Source organism: Lutra lutra, chromosome 3, assembly GCF_902655055.1.
Source record: "Lutra lutra chromosome 3, mLutLut1.2, whole genome shotgun sequence".
Classification (NCBI taxonomy): Eukaryota; Metazoa; Chordata; class Mammalia; order Carnivora; family Mustelidae; genus Lutra; species Lutra lutra.
This window is the reverse complement of record NC_062280.1, coordinates 85,142,583-85,165,751: the sequence shown is the minus strand read 5'-3', so window position 1 is coordinate 85,165,751 and position 23,169 is coordinate 85,142,583. Positions and strand designations below refer to the sequence as shown.

At 35.0% G+C, this 23,169-nt stretch overlaps 1 long non-coding RNA gene across 1 annotated transcript; it reads left to right on the top strand.

Annotated features, from left to right (window-relative positions):
• The first annotated feature begins 1,315 nt into the window (after positions 1 to 1,315).
• LOC125095268 (uncharacterized) lies at positions 1,316 to 8,270 on the top strand. The gene is made up of 3 exons (XR_007125830.1): positions 1,316 to 1,401; positions 4,662 to 4,761; positions 7,639 to 8,270. It is a non-coding gene; the product is annotated as an uncharacterized LOC125095268 (long non-coding RNA).
• The last annotated feature ends 14,899 nt before the right edge of the window (positions 8,271 to 23,169 follow it).

Below are 23,169 nucleotides of genomic sequence, written 5' to 3'. Positions count from 1 at the left end.
GACATTTTTCTAGACATACTTAATATATATCCAGTATATTTTCTAAACACACACAAATATATGTCTAATTAACCCACATTCTCTTATTTCGTCCTTGCAATGACTTTTTTTGTAGAAACGTCTAAAAAGTAAAGTAATTCCTCTCCCTTGTGAAGTACTATGTCAAAATTCAAATAACTGTAATATACTGTTCCCAGGACCTCAGAGGGAAGACCTAGCCAAGATGAAAACAGGCAAGAAAGAGACCGAGTAGTCAAGTGTGACTTGTCTATTCATCTCCCATGGAGCTCTGAGTCAAGGTTCACACAAATCTTCTGAGGAAGTATCACACTACATACAGCAGATGGGGTCCTCTGATGAGCAGCTACTCTACTGTGATAATGTGCAGCTTTCACCCAAGAGAGCTCAGGTTACTCAGTCTATACTTAACCTGGGCCATAGTCGAGACTCTAAACAAGGAAGAAAGTATTCAGAGATGATAACCAAAGAAGACAGGGCTGGGGAAACTTGGGGCACAGGCCCCATGAAGCCATGTTCTGGTTAGTAGAAGATAGCTCTAGTTTCCTTCCTACAGGGGGGGTGTGACTCATACTTACAAATTTTTAATGTTCTCAAGTTTCTTGGGTCCAAGGAACCATTTTGATGTGGCTTTTTTGCCATATTTGCAGCCCAGAACAGGTCAGCTATCCTCTGTTCTTTGATATCTTTCCTACTTGGCAGTTGTATTTCCTCCTGACTCAAATGTGCTTCCTCTCTTTGGGAAGGGACAGGATGCCACTGACTAAATGTAAGAAGAATGTATGCCTCAGGTTGTTTTGTCAGCAGTGGGCACAGGCTGAGTGAAAGAGGGAAGTGAAGAAAGAGGTGGGGCACCCAGCTGGCTCAGCTTCTCTCCTTCCCTTATAAGGTACATGACCTTGGACAAATGATGCTGGTGTCTCATATTCTGCATTTGCAGAGAATGAGAGCAGAGGATGTGATAACATACCTGCAAAGCAGAGGTAGCTAACTACAATGGGCTTCTAGAAGTCCCATTTAATTAAAGTCCAAAGTTATAAAAATAGTAACAGCTAATAAACTTTTTACTGTGTTCCAAGATCCTTGTGGAACATTGTATATACAGCATCTCTATTCTTCACAAATCCTACATGATAGGTATCACTAGACATGTTTCACAGAGAAAAGCTGTCTGAAGACTGAATAAATTATAGTGATGGACCTAAAGGTTTCAGTCCTTGGTCTACATGACTCCTAACACTCTGTTCTTTTCTTTGTGCTCTGCTGTTCTCAAGTATATGACTTATGCTGATGTGATCGACATTCCCTATAATTCTTTCAGGTTGAAAGCAGTCAACCATGTTTCATGAGCCCCAGTCTCTGATGGCTGAGTATGCACAAGAGGTATTTTGTGTTGCAATTAAAATTACAAGAAGGTTAATCAGACACATCTAATGATATGTATAACAGCTATTGTGCTACACATCATTAGGCATAAATGGTAAGCTGTTCATATAAATGAAAATAATTATTCTTACACTGATGAAGAAAGCATGGCCATACTCAGACAGGAATTGAGATGGAATGGAAAAAAAAATGTTGGAATAAAATTGTTTCCATTTGGGGCACCTGGGTGGCTCAGTGGGTTAAGCCTCTGCCTTCGGCTCAGGTCATGATCACAGGGTCCTGGGATCGAGTCCCGCATCGGGCTCTCTGCTCAGCGGAGAACCTGCTTCCTCCTCTATCTCTCTCTCTGCCTGCCTCTCTGCCTACTTGTGATCTCTCTCTGTGAAATTAATAAATAAAATCTTTAAAAACAAATTGTTTCCATTTAGTAACTTATTACTAAAACCCAAGCATTATGCCAGGTATTTTATATGCATTAACTAATTTAATCTTCTTAGTAACAATAGTAGAAAAATATCAGTAATAAATATTTCTCTTTTTTTTTTAACAGATGGGGGAAACAGAAGGGTTAAAAAAATTGTCCTAGCAATGACTGGGATGATATGCCATTCCAGAAAGTGTCACTTAATGTCCTCCTCTAAAACACTTGGGTCTCACAGCCACGTTTAAATGGAAAAACCACTCCCTTTCTCATCTTACCAGGTTTGCTTTCTCTTAATTGGAAGTGTACTCTTGCCTTCAACTAACTTAGCCTTAGAACACCAGTGTCCATTCTGCTTAAATTCCAAATTGGTAATATATAAGCAACTCTTTCAACTCCCTATTCCCAGTGCAGAAGCCCACAGACTTTTTATCATTAGGGAAAACAGTGTGAAATATACCAGTTAGGACAGGCTAGCTTCTGTTTAAGATCTGGTAACTTACAAACCAAAACTTCAGTGGCTCAGAGTTTACCTGTTTACAACAGGATGGAGGCTGAGAGGGCAGTCACTGAATAGTGCTAACCATCTCAACAGAGGAAAGAGAGGATTGCAAAACTTTAGCTCTTTCATTTTCCATGTTTCATGCCACAAAAAGTGAAGTTTGGGTCAGCCAAAGACATTTTGGGATCAGGGCTCCAGGATTTCATCAGACAGGGAAGAAGTTTTCTTACTGATTAAAATAAGCTATCCATAAGGGAAAAGTTCAAAGAAAAACTTCAATAGCTTTGAGAATTTGTTTGCAATCGGCTCTCAGTGACCTAAAAGGTCAATTCAAGTATCACTTAACTCTGGACCCCATTCCCTTTCTCAGCACTACCCTTTCTTCACCTCCACTGCCCAGAGTCCTATGGCTAAGCAGGCAGGGGGTGTTGAGATATCCTGCTGACCTTTATTATATTGTTTTGGATGGCCTCTTCAATGTTAATAGCATTTATTTGCAAAGCATATTGTTCCTTTAGTGGTGGAAAACATGTACATTTTGTGAAACTGTTTGTGTCCTAGAGTTTGGCCAATCACAATGTCTGGTTTGCATCAAATGTAGTAGGAGAGCTAAATGGCCCATAATAGGACTAAACATTGACATGATTAGTTCAGTGCATGCACTGATACAAATAACTATGGATTTATATGGCAATAAGTTATTGTACTAATGGAATAGTTATTAAACTTAATACCAAGAAAAATAAGCAGTAGCGACCAACTTATTTTCTGGTCAGTGAGTAATATTATTGATAAAATGTGTACTGAACATTTCACAGAATAAGGGGAATGGTTCTGAGTCAGAAATCTGAGGGCTCCAGGCTTCTACCTCCTTTAGGTGTATGACATTTCTGCACCTCAATTCCTCAATTTAAACAAAAAGAATAAATGAGATAGAGCGAGGTCCTCAGAAAGCATAATCCAGCATTGTTTCCTCTTTAGGTTTAAGTAGCACTGCAAAATCTTCCCTTAGTTTTGGCAGGTGAAAGCCTCCAGGGAGAGGATGAGGAAGAAGGAAGAAACACTCATGCTCCCACTATAATACAGGACCTCGGGTTTGAATAAGAAAATAATAAAATGGTTTAGCCTCACAAAGTTCCAGCTGTCTCAGAATTCACGCAGTATAAAGGCATCACTTATGAGTTAAGATGCTTTAAATTTCCCTATGAGAGTTGGGTACATACATGGATATGGCATCAACTTCCTTGAAAGTGTTTCCCCTTGTCCAAAGAGGATTATTTAAGACTATAGTCAGAGACTGTGGCAGTCACTGAGGGCTCCTGGGACCAGTATCTCCAACATTATGAAGGTTTGGCAGCTCTAGGAATGAGATACAGAGCCTTTCCTGCTTGAACTGAGGTCCTTGATACCAACTGGCCTCCCCTCCGTTTGCCTGTCTCCTCTCTGCTTTATTCCAAGTTCACTCCTTTCCTTATCTGCCTCCAAATTTCTGGTACAAAGCTCTTTCTGTTGATTACGTTTCCACTCCCTATACCAGCATTCTAACCCCTGCAGTGAAGTATGACCAGACTGATTTTCTGATGGCCAACTCAAAAATACCAATTCTGCTGTGTCAGTTTTCTCTGCCCTCAAACCTTCCATGTTCAGAAGACCAGAAACCAGGGTAGGAAGTGAGATTGAGCACAGTTGGACAAGCTGTTCGAGGACTAATCGTGCTTGTACACAGAGGAAAACAGATGGAAGGAGAGAGATTCCTGGAGAACATATGGTTGATGGGGCAAGGAACAAGTCTATTGAAATGAATTGCAGATTTGGAGAGATGAGAGGCATGGCTCCACTGCCTACCATGGAATAACGAATTTAGCTTATGCAGGATGTTTGGGATCTGAATTTCAATTTAATCATCAGCAAACTGAAGGTCTAAAAAAAAAAAAAAAACTACTTCTTAGAATTAAGAAGATTAAAAGATATAATCAGTTTGAGATTATTTGGTGGTTATTACTCTAATTACTATTACTGAATAGATAACCTATTGTCTTACACATTAAAGTAGACAAAATAGAATACTTTTACAGTCATAGATAATTGTGCAAGTCTGATTTTACAAAAAAGAAAACAATGGGGAAAAAGAAAATTTCCCAAGAAAAATGAACATATTGATTTAAATGTAGCATATTGATTTAAAGGAGCTCACAAACTCTGAAGTCCACCTGTGGGTTTCTGGAATTAAATTTTAAAAAAAGCAAAATCCCCAAAAGATATGAGAAGCTTAAAGTAGGAACATTTCAGAAACTTCTTTGGAATTCCTACATCTTTATCTGATTTGTTCCATAGGCTATCTACTCATTACTCATCTCTAATTACTAAATTCAGAAATTCCTAGCAAAATAAATAACTCAACAAGTAACCAAGTAAATGTATGGCTGAAGGAAAAGTAAGTAAGATTTGTTTTGATTATTTCATTTATTTCTAAGAAACCTGTTTGGAAAGCCACGCTGGCAGAAGCATGGCATTTTTGCAGATCCTCTTGTCAACTAAGAATGCATGTGTGCGCATGTTTGTGTGCAGAAGAAGAGAGATCATTAAGATTATATATAATATACATATATATGAACATATGTGTATGTATACATGCATATTTATGTACACGCAGATATATGAAATGTCTAAAACTAAAAAGAAAGTATATTAGTAAAAAGCTGAACCTAGAATTCACAAGGAAACTTAGAATTACCACCTCCTTATTTCTTCCCTTCAGATACTGAGGAAGCATCATCAAAGAGGACAGCAATCCTTCACCTTTTTTTTTTTTTTCATTTCCAGGAATAACTTGTTTTATAAATTTTTCACTCTGCTATCAACATTGTGATACTGGAAAGTATGTATTTAACTCAGTAGATATTCAGTGATCATATAGTATGCTAAAGATTATTTGACAGGGGCAGAGTTAAGCATGGGATATGAACATGTGAAAGGACTTGTACTTGCAATGTATAGTATAACAAGAGTAGTGCACACTTCTGTACAGAAGGGGAAGTAATTAACACTAACTGAAAGGGATAGGGGTTGATTACCCAGAAGGTGATTTGGAACAGAGAAATATGTCCTCTAGAAAAAAAAAGAGAAGGAAGGATAAAAAGTAGCCTTTCAGAAAGAAAGATCATGTGATAACAGGGTTTGGGAGGCACTAAGTGAAAGGGGGAGCACAAAGTTTACAGTTCTTTTATGTTGCGAAAAGAAAGTTAGATTGCGAGCTTAGTACCAATCTTAATGTGTAGCTCCAGAAAGAGCAGTTCCATTTTCAGTACATCATCTAATGACTCTAATTCTATTCTTAGGGAGTGAGGAGCTCATTCCTAATGTATCTGCTTTTCTGTAAAAATGTTCAGTGATAATCTCCCACTTCATTAACTCATCAAATATTTACTGAACACCTACATTATGCTGGTTTCCATCCATTAGGTAAGTTTTCCAAAGTCCTGTTTTCTTAAATTACTACACTTTGGAATTCCAGTCCCTCCACATTTTGGGGGCGGGTGGGGATCTCCAAACTTACTTCTCTATTCCTCTAATAAAGCTATCTCTCCAGCTAATATCAGTTACTTCCTGTCTCTCCATTTCTCCAGATCTACATTAATACTCCTGTCAAGAACATCCTGCCCTCATCACATCTACCTGTGTGGAGCTTTGCCATTATTAAATCTCATTTTCTCTTCTACCAAGAAGATTTTCCAGAAAACACCTTCCCCAAATTTCCCCTTTCAACTATATATGTATTAGTTACCTCTCAAATATTTTCTCCTCATCTTTGTTACTAGATTTTAATCATCTCTGAAATTAGAACCACATCTTACACTTCTTGTTATCCCTTTTGTAGCCAATACGCTGTTTTGCACATTTTACTTCATGTCTAATATATGCTTGGTTTGAAATTTAGATTGAACTTCCACATTCAGGTCCAGCAGAGATGTTTTATTGTCATGGATAAACATGGAAATACCGTTAGATTTGATTAAAGGGATATGGAAGGTCAATGCTTAGGCCCAGAACTGCTTGGCCATTCTTATAGTCACTTTCCTTTCAATTACAAGAACTTCAGAATGAGAGCCAAGCTTTTGAGGAAGAAACCATCTGAATTTTATTTCTTCTGAATAATTTTAGCTTTGCCAGAACCCTGATATTTCCCGTTTCTAAACTTTAGCACATTATTACTAGCATCAAGAAGGCTATATCTCCAGATTACACTGCTCCCCTCTGCCTTTTTGGCAGTGTTATATTTGAGCTATATGAAAATCACTGAAGAAGTTCTTACTGCTGTTATGTTTTTCTATGTGCTGTGGGAAGAACTGGCACCTAAGGCTATGTCTACATTATTTATACCACTTTGATAGATTAAATCTTAACTGTACTATAGAGCTTTTAAAGACAAGTCTGTAAATGTTTAAGGATTCCACAGGTGTTCATCCTAACTGCAAACAAAGACTCCTTTTTGTGGTTGAAAAAGAAAATTAAAATTAAACAGTGTCCTGCAAGCCATGGTTTCTGCTTAAAACAGATCCTTGACTGGACATGTCAGATAGATTTGTTACTCTTGACACATTTTTGGAGTTCAACAAAGTAACCTACATCAATGGAAACATTTCTGTGATCCCATATTTCTAAAATTAATCTCTCTGATGGTGACATTTCATAAAGGAACTATAATGTTGGTATTCTACCAATGTAGCAAAATCCTAAAGAACTTTCATCCTGAAATGTCCCCAAGCTCTAAAGTATTCTTAAAACTGTTTCTTTTCTCTGCGCTGTTACAAACTCCATGGTACAACTTTGATGTGTTACTAAAAGACAAGGGCTTTATTTTTGGAAAGTATTGTTCATAGGGCCCCAGAGGATTATTTTTCTCCTGTTTACAACTAGAGGATATGATTCTAGTCGCTGAAACTTGGGATTTGCTGGTGGTGATTTCATGAGTTTTCCCTGAAAATAATTATATTCTTTGATTCAGTGAAAGATAAATATATTAGCTATCTAAGGTCTACATCAGTACATATCATTGAGTTACTCAAAATTATAGGAGCTTGTGAGTAAATCATTGAAATATTTAACAAAAAGAATAAGGAAAAGCATGATGGTAATTATAAGGTATAAGGATTGTAATTATGTTTTCTTCAATAGATAACTGAATTCTAATTGGATTTTTAGTTTTTCAGATGTCATAGTTTCTAATTAGAAACCCAGTTATTTACTGAATTCAAGCTTTCACTCCACTTTGACCGTACCTTGTATTTTTACTCTCCCATCTTTTTTCTAGGATGTTATTATGGGACTATACCACCATGGAGTGGAGTGAAAGAGGATTCCTTTTATAAATGCTGAATTAGAAAGGCAGAAAGGGAAGACACGCACAAGTGAAGAATAGGTTTTAAAATATTTGTCACTGGCCCTTCTTGAGCCATACTAGACTTTCTTCACATTCTTCCAATTCTCTTCTAAATTACGTAATCAGATCCGTCTAACACAATGAATATTATTTTAGCATATCATCAGTGATCTCAAGATCATTAACTCCATAGTCAGGAGAATCATTAGTGTTAACCAAGGATCAATCAGTTCCCCTTTGGACTCCAAATCTAAAACACACATCTAGGTTCCAGAGAACACTGTGCATTCTACCCCGGATCAAGAGATTTCAAAATACCAGTAACTTACTAGTTAAGTCTTCATCTAATATTATACTCTTCAGTATGTCAATGTAGAAAATTGTTGGTAACCCTGACTATGCTGACTATTAGAGATGACACTAGCAACATGTGACTATTTACATTAAATAAATTTTATTCTAAAATGTATTCTAGGGGTGCCCGGTGGCTTAAAGGCAGTGGCTTAAAGCCTCTGCCTTCGGCTCAGGTCACGATCCCAGGGTCCTGGGATCGAGCCCCGCATCAGGGCTCTCTGCTCAGCAGGGAGCCTGCTTCCTCCACTCTCTCTGCCTGCCTCTCTGACTACTTGTGATCTTTGTCTGTCAAATAAATAAATAAAATCTTTAAAAAAAATTAAAAAAATAAAATAAAATGCATTCTAAAATTTAAAATTCAGTTCCTTAAAGATAAATAAATAAGATAAATAAAATTCAGTCCCTCAATTGCACTAGCCATGTATCTAGTGTTCAGTAGCCACAAATGACTAACAACTATATAGGGTATCTTAGATACTGAACATTTCCATCTTCACAGAGGAATTAAAGCTAGAAATCAAATAATATATATATTTTAAACTGCTATTTGTCTAAGAATAAATCACGCTGATGGTCAGAAAATATTTTAAAATATGTGAATACTAACCATTGCATATGACCTATCAAAGCTTAGGAATAGAGCTAAACAAAGGAAACCATAGTCTTAAAGAAGTACTACAGAAGAATATAAATGAGTAAAGTCCAGAAAAGTATGAGCCCATTAAGTATAAAGAAGGAAAGAAAGAATGCAAAATCAGATATTCATCAAGGGAAAATAACTCCACTATAGAGATAATCAACAAAACCAAAGACTGGTTCTCTGAAAAGACTAATAAAACTGATAATGAAGTAGCATGAGTAAAAAAGGAAAAAAAAGGTGACAACAGAAATTGATAATATCAGGAATGAAAATGAGGACATCAACAGATATCCTACCAACATGTTTTTTTAAAAAGAAGATATTATTAAGAAAATTTATGCCAAAAAACTTAACAATTTCAATGAGCTATAAAAAGTCCCTAACAAACACAATTTACTAAAATTGACAGAGACATTAAAAGTCTCAATATTCTTATGTCTAATGAAGAAATTGAGCCAATTACTTAAAAACTTTTCACAAATAAAACCCCTACCCCAAAAAACTTCAACAAAGAATTCTTTCAAATCTAAAGAAATAACCCTAATATTACTTAAACTCTTCTGAAAATAGAAAGAGAACTCTCTTTTTATAAGGCCAGCATAAGTTTGATACCAAAAGAGAACAAGGACATTATAACAAAGAGAAGTTAGAGACCAACTCCTCTCTTGGACATAGACACAATAATCCTTAATAAAATATTACCAAACATAATCCAAATGTATATAAAAAGGATGACTTATTTCCAAATAGTTTCAATCTAGTAATTCTAGATTGGCTTAACATTAAAAAATCAATCCATGTGATTTAACACATAGAAAATAAAGTGAAAATCACATGAACATCTCAAATAGATGAAGGAAATTCATTCGATAAAATTGAATTCTCATTCATGACAAAAAAGCTACTCAACGTTTTTTGGAGGTAATAGCAAGTACAATAAGGAAAGAAAAAAAAAAACATCATAATTGGAAAGGAAAAAATTTTTAAAAAATGTATTATTTCAGATCTACCAGAACCTTCATTCACTTCTAGAAAGAACAAAAGTTGGTACAACCAACCCCTTTGGAAAACTCTTTGGAAATGTCTGCCAACTCTGAATAACTGGGTACATGCAACTCAACAATTCTACTCTTCCTTGGTATATACCTAACAGATTCTGTAAATGACATTTACAATAATGTTTACAGAGCACATTTTTCATACTACAAACTGGAAAACTGCTCAATTGCCCATAAAGGGTGATATATTCATGTAATGGAATACGATATAGTCATAAGAATAAATATATAACAACTGCATAGCAATATGGATCAATCTCACAAACATAACGTAAACTGAAAGAATATATACAAGGAGAGTACATACCATGGGATTCCAGTTATATAAAGATCAAAAACCTGCAAAACTAATCTGTGATATTGGAAGATGGTACACCACCACTGGGGTGGTAGTGAAAGGATAATTACAAAGGAAAGAACAATAACTTTATAAAAGAGAAACCTCTCAACTCCAGCTTAATTGGAGATCAAAGTTTACATAACCGCAATTGAGCCAAAATAATATCATGATGTCTCTTGATATGATTCATTAAGAAGGACACATCATTTGGGGTATTTCACCAAAAATGTGTATCCCAAATCTAATCAAAAGGAAACATCAAAGGAACTCTAAAGGATGTGTTACAAAATGTCTGCAGCAAAAATGTCAAACTAAAAAAGATAAAAGACTGGTAAGGAAATACTAAATACAACAAAATTAAAAAAAAACAGTGGTTTGTACATTGAACTAGGGGATGGGATAAGGGTCTATAAAGGACATTTGGGGAACAATTAACAATTTGAACATGGACTATGGGTTATGTCGCAACACTGTATCAAATTATAATGTTAATTTTTGATTTTTATAATATGCTGTTACATGACAGAATACCCATTTTCCCAAGAAATACTGAAATATCTAGGGGAAAGGGAAAATTATGCCCGTAATACATCATGAGAAAAATATCCCTGCATGTACATGTATGAATATATACACAGATATATGTGTGTATACAGAGAAAATAAGGAAAAATGTAAAGGATTCTTAAATCTGGATAAGGACTATAATAGGAATTCCTTGGATTCTTCTCTCAATTCTCCTTTAAGTTTGAAGTTGTATCAAATAAAAAGTTTGTTTTTTTTTTTTAAATTACGGGATGAAGGGTTTTATTCATCTTCTACAGATTGCTGTGGATAGAAAAATGAGATTTCAGAGAAGTCTTAAAATTGATCATTCAGGGAACCATTAGGATAATGTTCAAGGAGGCTAACTCATGTTAACTAAGCTCATAAGAAACTGATACATCAAGTGGAATGCCAGTTTATTAATTTAACAACAACAAAAAATGATACTGCTAAATGGGAAGTTAAGACTTGTGTGAGCATAGCTGTTACATTTTTCTTCTTGGCAGATGTAGATGGAAAATCACTTGATTATCAGAGGACAGCTTTGTGAACCAGGTTCAGAACAGATACAGTTGGATAAGGGTATCAGATGCTAAATGTTCAGGTACTGAGAGTCTAATATAATTTCACAAATACTGTTTTTACCAAGAAGCATCTTATTTCTAAACTGCATTTTTTTTTTTTTGCCTAGAGTTAATTATATACATTATGCTTGATTTTACAATTAAACTCTGTGTCAGGAGGGTCCTGTTTAGATCCAGCCTACAGACTGTATGTATTTTAAGCTCCTGTCCAGTCTGGAAAATCAGGACTTATTCTCACTATATCTAAGAATGTCCTCATATTTCTTATTAACACAAGTACAAGAAACAAATTCAAATGTGAAAGCTTGAAATGATGAGTTTTTTTGGCAAAACATTTTCACTAAATATAGAATTCTGGGCTGACATTTTCTTTCCATACTTTAAAATTTTAGTTTGTCTTCTGATCTCCATTGTTTCTAAAGAGTTGTCAACCACCATTCATATTGCTTTTCCTCTGCATATATTGTTCTCTGGCCGCTTTCAAGATAATCTATTTAAATCACATTTGGCAATATGTTAAGTAAATTGATCTTGCAGCTTGGAGTAAATATATTCAATCAGGGATATTTCTATATATTTCTATTTCTATATCCATTAATATGAATTCCATATTTGTATTAGATTCATATTTCAAAACTAATTTTAATGATCTCCCAAGTCATGCACAAATGGAAATCACAGAGTATTTAATATATGTTCTATATTTAAATCATAAACATAGTAACAATATACTTTTCGCAAGAATGTATAATTGTCTGAACGGCTGGTTGTATAAATCTTAGGTATTTACCGTATATGCTTCCATACGAAACACTGATGCCCATCAGCAGCATATAATCAAATTACAAACTCAGTGTCTAGATGGAATTACAGAAAATTCTAATATATTAAGTGAAGGGGGGGTACTCCAAATTCTTAGCCTAGTGTTATGTTTAATGTACATGTTATACATTAATACACATTTGCTCTCACTAGACACATATTTATGATATTGCACAGAAAATGTAGTATCTGCTGAGTTTTTCTTTGTAAATTGGACTCCAGGCAGGATGCAACTCTTCCTGTAGGAAGAGGACTATTTCTGGCACTCTATTCTATTTCATTCATTTTTATACCCCTGCCACAATCACCCCATTGGTATAATTTTATAAGAAGTACTGAAATCAGGAAGGCAACTTTCCAACTTTCTAAGCCTTCAAATCTATGAATATGGTATACTGTTTCATCTACTAGATTTTATTTAATTTCTGGTAGCATTGTCTGATTATTTTTTTCTACAGGTCTTTTAAATAGGTCAACCTGTACTTTTGTATTTAATAAACACATTTTGCCAAAAAAAACTTATTTCAAGCTTTCAAATTTGAGTTAAATACTGGTTCCCTAAGTCTTTTTTGTTTCAATGCTAATACAAATATTATCAATTCTTAAATTCTATATATTCAAGTACTTATAGCTAATATATTGAAGAGAAACTGTTTTGTAAAACTAAACCTTTGACCTATGACCTTAGGTGTCTTATTAGTTTTGTAGATTAAGCAGGATTTTTCTTGTACCTGAATACACTAACTGAAAATAAAGACAACTTCCTTATTTTCCTCCCAATTTCCACACAATCTCTCTCTTTCTCTCTCTGTCTCACACACACACATTGCACTACTCAGTTTAAGGACTGACAAACTTATTCTTGAAGAATCATATAGTAAATATTTTAAGCTAATTAGTTTTAGTTTCTGCTACACTCAACTCTACCATGCAGGCAAGAGCCGCCATAAACAATATATAAACAAATTGATATCACTATGTTCTATTAAAATTTTACTTACAGGGGCACCTGGGTGGCTCAGTGGGTTACGCCTCTGCCTTCAGCTCAGGTCATGATCTCAGGGTCCTGGGATTGAGCCCCGCATCAGGGTCTCTGCTCAGCAGGGAGCCTGCTTCCCCCTGCCTTTCTGCCTACTTGTGATGTCTCTCTCTCTGTCAAATAAATTAAAAAAAAAAATGTTAAAAAAAATTTTACTTACAAAAACAAGTGACTGTTCTACAGGCTGGAGTTTGCTGACCCCTGACCTAGGACTTTCTGAAAGTGTTAAATAGAAGTGATGAGAGGGGACATCGTTCCCTATTTCTAATCTGAAGAGAAAAATCCTTAGTTTTTTCTTCCATTAATAGGTTAGCCATAGTTTTTGTTTGATTATTATTAGATAGATAATAATTTCCTTTATCAAGTGTTCTAATCCATAAAAGATAAATTTTACCATTTATTTAGACTTCCTTTACTTAGGGTAAACAAAATTGTTTTTGTTTGTAAACAAAATTTTGTTTACTTAGGGTAAACAAAATTGATTCTATTATTAAAATGCTGAGAGTTTTCCATAAACAGTTGTTCACTGAATTTTGTCAAATATTGTTTCTATAACTATTAAGAATCCAGATTTTTCTCCTTCATCCTATTAATATGATAAATTACTAGATTTTCAAAGGTTAAACCAATTTTGTATTATTAGGATAAATTCCAATTGTCATGATTTATTATCTTCTTGATATGCTGTTGGATTTGATGTCCTAACATTTAAAAAATTATGCACCTAAGTTCATATGGATATCAAATTCTAAGTCACTCTTATTGTAATGCCTCTTTGCCTAGCTTGGGTATCAAGATGATACTACCTTCATAAAATGACATGGCAAGTATTCACATCCATCCTGTTTTTGAAAAAAATTTTGTGTATATTGGCACTATTTCTTCCTTAAACCTTTGACAGAATTTATCAGAGATGCTAAGACTGAAATTTTCCTTCTGGGAATATTCTCAATTACAAATTTAATACTATTGGATATAAAACTATCATTATTCTTTTTTCTTTATCCCATCCATTTTGGTTATGCGTTCCTTTCAATGAATTTTTTCATTTCATCTAAGTTATGTTTCACATACTGGTATAAGAATTCATAAAATTTACTTATTAAAATGTTAATGGATCTATGTTCTGCACCTATGCCTCTCTCTGACTCCTTCTATCAATAATACGTTTTCTCTATATTTTCCCTGATCACTCTGGAGATTTATCAAATGTATTGATTTTTTTCAAAACCAATTGTTTTCACTGATTTTTTATTTTTGTCCACTTTATATTTACTTAATTTCCAGTTTCAGCTGTGTTTTATCCTCCTTTGTACTTATTTTTAATTTAATTTGTATCTTTTTCTAAATTCTCCAGGAAGATGCTTAAATCATTAGTTTTATACTTTTGTTTTCTAATAAAGCCTTTAACCTGATAGCATTTTCTCTAAGCAACTTCTTTAGTAAAATCACTTATTATGCTGTATTCAAATAATTTTCTGATAAAAAAAAGATTCATGCACTTCAAATCTTTTTTAGTATTCATTTTGATCTCTTAAGGCATTTATGAAGAGTGTTCAATTTCCCATCTTTTGGAAGGATCTAAATAATCTTTTTGACTTCTAATTTAATTCAATTTTGTCAGAAAACATACTCTATGGAATTATAATATTTCTAAATTTATTAAGAGTTGCCATGTGCCAAGAATATGGTCAATTTCTGTAAATGTTCCATTTGTACCCAATGTATATTCTGCTGCTTTGGAATAAAGTATTCTATAAAAATAAAAAGAATTTGGTTCATAGTGCGGCTTTAGCTTTCAAATCTTTGACTTTGTTTAAATCCTCAACTATTCAAATCCTTTGAAATTGTTTAAATCCTCAACTACTTGTCCTATCAGTTTTTACTTCATGTATTTTGAAGTCGTGTCATTAGAGGTATATACATTTGGGAGTGCTGTCTTCGTGATGTATTGACTCCTTAAAATTATAAATGTTCCTTTTATTTCTAGTAATATTCATTGTCTTCAAGTATGCCTTTCTGATATCAGTATTACTACTTTAACTTCCTTATGATTAGGGTATTTATAGTTCATTTCAGATATTGGACTATTAGTTGTACATCAATGTTTTACTTTTAGAAGTTTATCGAATGTTTATAAGAAGTTTCATAAACTTGTCAGGATCTACTTTCAATAAGATTATATATATATATATATATATATATATATATATATATATATATACACACACATTTATAATGTAACATTTTTCACAGTATATTTATGTTTCTAAGCTTACACTTTTTCCTTGTATATATAAGCCACTAATTTTTACTATTTTGCTTTATGTGGTCAATTTTCTTCTAAAGAAATAAAAAAATAAAATTTTTTTTATAATTACCAATATATGTACTAATTCTATTGCTCTTTTTGTTCCTTTGTTTGGCTTCAGATTCAGTTTGGCATCACACGCTTTCAGCCTGAAGAATTATATTTAGCATTCCTTATCTCTTTCTCATTGTCTGAAAAAATGTTTTAATCTTTTCTTTGGAAGGACATTTTTGCTCATTATAGAAATTTTTTGACTTTTTCCTTTAGCACTTTGAAGGTGCTATTTCATTGTCTTCTGTTTGCATTGTTACCATTTTTTAAAATTTGAGTATAGTTAACACACAATGTTACATTAATTTCAGGTGTACAGTATAGGGATTCAACAAGTTTATACATTATTCTGTGTTCACCACAAATGTAGCTACTACCATCTGACTCCATAAATCACTATTAGAGTATAATTGACAATATGCTCTATGCTGTGCCTTTTATTCCCATGACTTATTCATTCCATAACTGGAAGCCTGTATCTCCCACTCTCCTTTACCCATTTTTTTTAAAAGGTTGCATTTATTTATTTGACAGAGAGAGAGAGATCACAAGTAGGCAGAGAGGCAGGCAGAGAGAGAAGGGAAAGCAGACTCCTCACTGAGCAGGGAGCCTGATGCGGGGCTCGATCCCAGGACCCTGGGATCATGATTTGAGCTAAAGGCAGAGGCTTTAACCCACTGAGCCACCCAGGCCCCCCTCCTTTACCCATTTTGCCCAACCTCCACTCTCCTCCCCTTTGGCAACCATCAATTTGTTCTCTGTATTTAGAAGTCTGATTCTGCTTTTCGTTTGTTCATTCATTTTTGTTTTGTTTGGATCCCACTTACGAATGAAATCATGTAGTACACCTATCAGAATGGGTGAAATCAAAAAGACAAGAAATAATAAGTGTTGGTAAGGATGTGGAGAAAAAGGAACTCTTATACACCACTGATGGGAATGTAAATTGATGCAGCCACTATGGAAAGCAGTATGGAGGCTCCTCAAAAAATTAAAAACAGAAATGCCATAAGATCCAATAACTCTATTATTGGGTATTTACCCAAAGAAAACGAAAACACTGGTGCCCCTGGGTGGCTCAGCTGGTTAAGCACCTAACTCTTCATTTCAGCTCAGGTCATGATCTCATGGGTCATAAGATTGGGTCTCAGTGCCGCCCTCCCTCCCACTCCACCACTTAACAGGGAGTCTGTTTAAGATTCTCTCCCTCTGCTCCTCCTTCCACTCGCATGCATGTGCACACACTCTCTCTTTTTCAAATAATCATTTTTTAAAAAAGAAAAAGAAAACAAAACACTAATTTGAAAAGATATGTGTGCCCCTATGCTTACTGCAGCATTATTTACAATAGCCAAGACATGGAAACGACCTAAATGTCCATCAATAGATAAATGAATAAGGAAGATGTGGTAACATATAAATGTTACATTATGTGGCAATAAAAAAGGCTGAGATCTTGCCATTTGAGACAACATGGATGGACCTAGAGGGCATTAGGCTAAGTGAAAAAAGTCAGGCTGTTTGCATAGTTGCTTTGTTTTGTTTTTTTGTTTTTGTTTTTGGGTTTTGTTTGCATAGTTTTTAATGCGATGTCTTTATTCTTATTTTTGTTCTGTATTATCTAATGTCTGTTCTTCCTCTTACTGTTCTTAAATTTTTTTTAATCATTTGTTCAGCAATTTGATAATGGTTTCTTGGTGTGGTTTCTGTTTTATTTGCTCTGCCTGAAGTCACCAGCACCCTGGATTTGGAAATTCATTCTTTTTGTCAAATTTGGAAAATACTAGTCAGTATTTCTTTAAATATATTTCAGTCTTGCTCATTCTTTGTCTTCTGGGGCTCCAATTATATGTATGTTAGATCAATTGTCCTTGTCACATCCTGAGACCTTTGCTTCAGTTTGGAGAGATTCTATTGTAGTTCTATGTATGTTTTCCTTTCATTAGTCTTTTCTTCTGCAGTCTCTATCCTGTGGTAAACCTATCTAATGAGTTTTTCATCATAGATATCCTATTTTCTAACTCTAGAGTTTCCAGTTCATAGTTTTGTTTTATTTTTTTTTAAAGATTTTATTTATTTATTTGACAGAGAGAGATCACAAGCAGGCAGAGAGGCAGGCAGAGAGAGAGGAGGAAGCAGGCTCCCTGCTGAGCAGAGAGCCCGATGCAGGGCTCGATCCCAGGACCCTGAGATCATGACCTGAGCCGAAGGCAGTGGCTTAACCCACTGAGCCACCCAGGCGCCCCTCCAGTTCATAGTTTTAATTACTCTTCTCAATATGGTCATGTTTTAATTTAATTATTAAGTATATTTCTTTTTTTTAAAGATTTTATGTATTTATTTAACAGAGAGAGAGATCACAAGTAGGCAGAGCAGCAGACAGAGAGAGAGGGAAGCAGGCTCCCTGCTGAGCAGAGAGCCAGATGCGGGGCTCGATCCCAGGACCCTGGGATCAGGACTTGAGCTGAAGGCAGAGGCTTTAACCCACTGAGCCACCCAGGTGCCCCTATTAAGTATATTTCTAATAACGTTTTTAAAGCTCTCATTTTTTTTTAAAAGCTCTCATTTCCAAATTCATCTATTTTCTCTCTGGCTCTTTTCTAACAACTGATATTTTTTGCTGTTTCTGCATCATATTTTTGTGCTTTTTTGTATGCCTACTAACTATTGAGTAGGTAAGAGACCTTGTGAATACTATGTTATTGAGTGTCTGAATTTTATAGTATTTCTTCAGAAAATTTTAAATTTTGTTGTGAGAAGTTGCTCCATTACTCATGGATTAGTCAGATATATATATTCATGACTTTTTTTTTAAGTCATGTTTTTAAGACTTCTTTTGGACTGTTTAGAATAATCTTTACTCAAATGTTGTTTGGACTAACTTTCTGGTGTCCTACAGTATGCCTCTACTGTCCAAAGAGATCTTTCTATTCTGCATGACAGAAACTTCCAACTTTGTGTGAGCTCTGGAAATTATTTGACTTCTAACACCCTGATAATTGTTTCATCAGGTTTCACTCTGCACACACATACATTATTATTCAGCAACAGACCAAAGGCAATCCTATGCATATTTCAGGAATTCTTTTTCTTCATAGTCCCTAACTCTTAAATGCTCTGTTTTGCAAATTTAAGCAGCTTCAACTTCCCCTGAACCCCTGTGTTAGGACTCAGAAAGTGATTCCATGTAGAAAACCAGGGATTTACAGAGCACACCTCATTTTTTTCTCCTCGTAGAGTTCACAGTTCTATATTGTCTGTTGTCCAATATCTGAAGTCCGTTCTTATATATTTCATTCAATTTTCTATTTGTTTACAGTGGTAGGCAGGACTAATACCAGTTACTCCATCTTGGCAGGAGTACAAAAATTCTATAAATTTAAATGTGTATAATAATGTCAGTTCTACATAAACTAGGATTTTTCCAATTCCAGGCAGATTATAAGTCTATTTGTAATAACCCAGCCCTGTCCAAAATATCACAAATTGTATGGTTAAACCCTCTCAACACTTAAGACTTTCTTCCTCACTCCTACTTACAGCTGATATGCTTGATTTTCCTGGCTTATTTTTTCTTGATGGTGTCTTTCAAACCTACTCATTTCCTTTTCTACTTCCACCTTAAATGCATTCATCTTGGACAATTGCCAAAATATCCTGTTGTTCTTGACTCACATCCCTTTCTTTTTCACAAGTAATTTCAGGTGTAATTCTCCAAAAACCACTTCCATGATAGCACTGGCATATTCAGTCTGATCAACAATCTAGAGTGGCTTTATGGTCTACTACTTCAAATATCACCTGCCTCTCCCTTCACAGAAAGTGTATATGTACAGCATAAACTATCAAGCAAGACTAGTGGCCATGTATTCATCCATCCATCCATCCAACATTTCCATTACACCAAATATTTTTTTATGTACTGAAGAGTCAAAAGAAACACAATCTGGCAGGGGACCCAAACAAATAACTATTACAAATACAGTGATAGTTCAAAAATAAAAACATTCGGAGTAAATTTTACCACCTTACATTGGGCATTCAGTGAAAGATTCATAGCATTAATGGCGATGCTTAATCCTAAAATATGAGTAGAAGTAGAGAGGGCATTCAAAGCAGAGAAAACAGGGACAGAGAAGGGAGAAACATCATGATGTAAGTGGAAAGTATAGGTCATATGTTAAATGAACATAAAGTCAAAGGTAGAGGGCAACAGAAAATATGGCCAGAGCATAAACAGAAAAAAGTTCAAGGAACCAATTTTTTTACTGCATTTCCAAGCTTGGGTTTTAATAAGATGCTGAAGGATTTTTAATCAAGGGAGTGAGTGACATGTTCATACTTCTGTTTTAGGAAAAAAATCACTCTGGTTATGTTACTGAAGATAAATTTTAGTGAGGCATGAATGGAGGCAAGAAAGTTGTTAACTAAGACTCTGAGTAAGTGAAAAGTCTGAATTATACTAGTTGTAATAAAGGTAAAGAGGGAGGAATGACAGTAAAGCTAACATTATATAGTAATTTATAGGACATGAGGTTAAAGGTATAACTACAGTATCAAGGGTGACTCACCTTTCTAGATTTAGTTGTAGCTGAGTAGATAACTGTGTCATCTACTTGAGAGGACACAATTAACATAAAAGGAAGAGCATATTAAAGAGTAGTTAGAAAGAGTACTGTTTGGACATCTGAAGTACCCATGAGACAGACAGTTGAAAAGGTCACATATGTAATTTGATAGGAGTCCAGAGAATATTTATAAAAACTTGAAAGCCATCATCCCCTAGTAGGTATCTACAACTATGAGAGAAGAGACAATGTGTTAAGTAAAAGGAGTGTCAGCATTTAGAGGTCCTATAAGGGCATGGAAGCGCAGTGTTTCACCTGAAGTAAAAATACCTTGGCTATACAACATCACTTGTACTTTTAGTCCACATTTTCCTGATGTAAGGGATATCAAATGCATAGTTAATTAATTAAGGTGGCCCTAGATTGGCTTTATTCCACAATGTGGTAGACAGCTGATCCACTAAGGTCCCTGAAAACATAAGAAGTTGAGGTATCCCTCTTATCATTTCCATTTTGCTGGCAGTACACTCTGTACTCATCCCTAAAACTTCAAAGTCCATGCCTCAAATTCTTAGTGATCTCAGTAAAGCCCCCCTCTCTTGATTTGAAGTAGAGTGGGAACATCCTACACTCATCTTTTTGGAAGAAGTTGTGACTCAAAGCATATTAACTGCTATCTCCAAACCTTTTTCCTCAATCTCCCCTATGTTAACACTTTCTTTAAATCCCTCAACATGGCTAAGGCTTTAAGAGTTACTCAGTTAATCCCTGTCCTCCTTTGGAACTGATTCAGTATTAACTTTATTACCGGATATCTACTGTCACTTGGGGCCTCTGTTGTAATTTCTACTGTAATATCAAAGAACACGTCTGTCTCCCCCTAAATAAGAAGGATGGCATCTTTTATCTTTGTATTCCCTGTCTTTAGCACAAGAATAAGAAAATCCTAGTACTGAAATGAACATTTAGGAGTGAAGGAATGACCTTCCAGAATATGACATCTGGTACACTGTTTGGTGGATTTAAAGTCACCATTAGAAAAAAGCATATTTAATTACTTGGGGCAGAGAGATAGTGTCTCTCAAATTTAGAAAAGAATTAAAATGTATTTATAAAGACAGATCTTTTAAGTAGGCTCCATGCCCAGCATGGAGCCGAACATGGGGCCTGAACCCACAACCTTGAGTTCAAGACCCAAGCTGAGATCAAGAGTCACTCTTGAGCCACCCAGGCACCTTGAGAGATCTTTTAATGCAGTGATTTGAGGCTGATTATAGACCCCTACCAAAAACCTCAAATTGCAGAGATTTATTAATGGACATTACAAAAGGAGGAACAGGCTCAGAATTCAAAAGATGGCTGTAAAAATTACACTAAAATGAAGGTAATTCATTGGTCAATCTTCAAGGCATAATTCCAGAACTTACTCTTAAATACAGGGTTTTTACTATGAAAGGAGATTTTTCCAGATTCTTAAAAAGTAAATTTTTCCAAATAAAAATTTATATATCTAAAAATATGTACATCTTTAAATAAACACTTTGAAATATTGGTCTGTTTCTTCAGAAAATCTTTAGATAGTGGGCATTATTTGATGAACAAGTATACAAATTTAGCTCTGAATTCAGAACTACCATGCACAAGAATGCAACCTACTTTTCACAACTAAAATCTGAAGTAACAATATCTTATCCAAGAGACCAGCATAATTCGTTTTTCATTCTGATGGATATCTCATTTATTAGGCACAGAATTCACTGTGCTCCAGTGCCAAGAATTACTAAGCAACAGAACATATGTAGGCGGATGTGATGTTTGCATATTCACACAATATGACATTTACACCAAGATCAGTAGTATTACTGAAAGAGAAGAACAGTAATAAAACGAGAGGTAGTAATAATCTTTTATTTTATAAGGTACCATTCACAAAAGTGTCTCCATGATCTTAATAAATAACCCTCTCCTACAGAAAGCAAACAAATCTGGAGGTACATTCACAACTCTCCACATTCAGTTTCTCCTAAATGCCAGAAAGGAAAACATACTGCTTGAAGCAATTTTTTTATGCTTTCTATAGCATAACACCTAGTATGGCGTGAATACAGGAATTGCCTATCAGCCTGAGCAGAATACTAACTGTTTTACAGCATCAAAATTGGGAAATATTCTGGAGTGTTCTACCCAAGACATTTCCCTGGGGACCCTGCAACTTGGCAACTTTCTCTGATAGGCAGCTACTTCTGTTCCCATGCTGTCCTTCTGCTGAATACAGGAACAAAAGATGAGGACAAGGTTGAATAAATGTGACTATTTCCTCACGGGTAAAACAACAAGGTCTCAATGCCAAGCAATACATGGGCCAGTCCAGTTCAAACTGATGTGTGGCTTAAGGCAGTTAAGACACCTCAATCCAGTCTTCCTTTAAAACAAACTCTTCACATGCCCATTCTAGTTGTACAACTTCAACTTTTAATACAATTCAAATACAGATTAAGTGAATAAAAAAAAGATTTCAAAAGAAAAATCTCCTGAACACCTCACCAAGCAATTTAGGCCATTCTATGCATTATCAATAATTCTTAGTGAAACATATTTTGTGTAGGTTAAATTTCTGAGTTTAACAAGAGGTACACATATCTTTAAAGTATCAAATATTTCTTAATATTTTTGTCTAAATATCCTTGGCTCATATCTTTCATGGTTTCCTTGATGGACACCATTAGATTTCAAGACAAAGTGTTTCCTTTGACAGCTTTCTGTTACAGTGATTCACTAAATTTATTTTTAAGGGGCGCCTGGGTGGCTCAGTGGGTTAAGCTGCTGCCTTCGGCTCAGGTCATGATCCCAGGTCCTGGGTTCAAGCCCCGCATTGGGCTTTCTGCTCAGCAGGGAGCCTGCTTCCTCCTCTCTCTCTGCCTGCCTCTCTGCCTATTTGTGATTTCTCTCTGTCAAATAAATAAATAAAATCTTTAAAAAAAAATAAAACAAAATAAAAAAGCAAAAATTTCTTGAAGAAGTAGACCCCTCCTTCTTTCCCAGTGAATAGATTTTATAATGGCTTTCATAATTTGTTTAAAGATTTAAGTATGCCAGCTATATCTCCTAGAAGATCACTTGTTATTCATAACCGTCAGAGTAACTGCACCA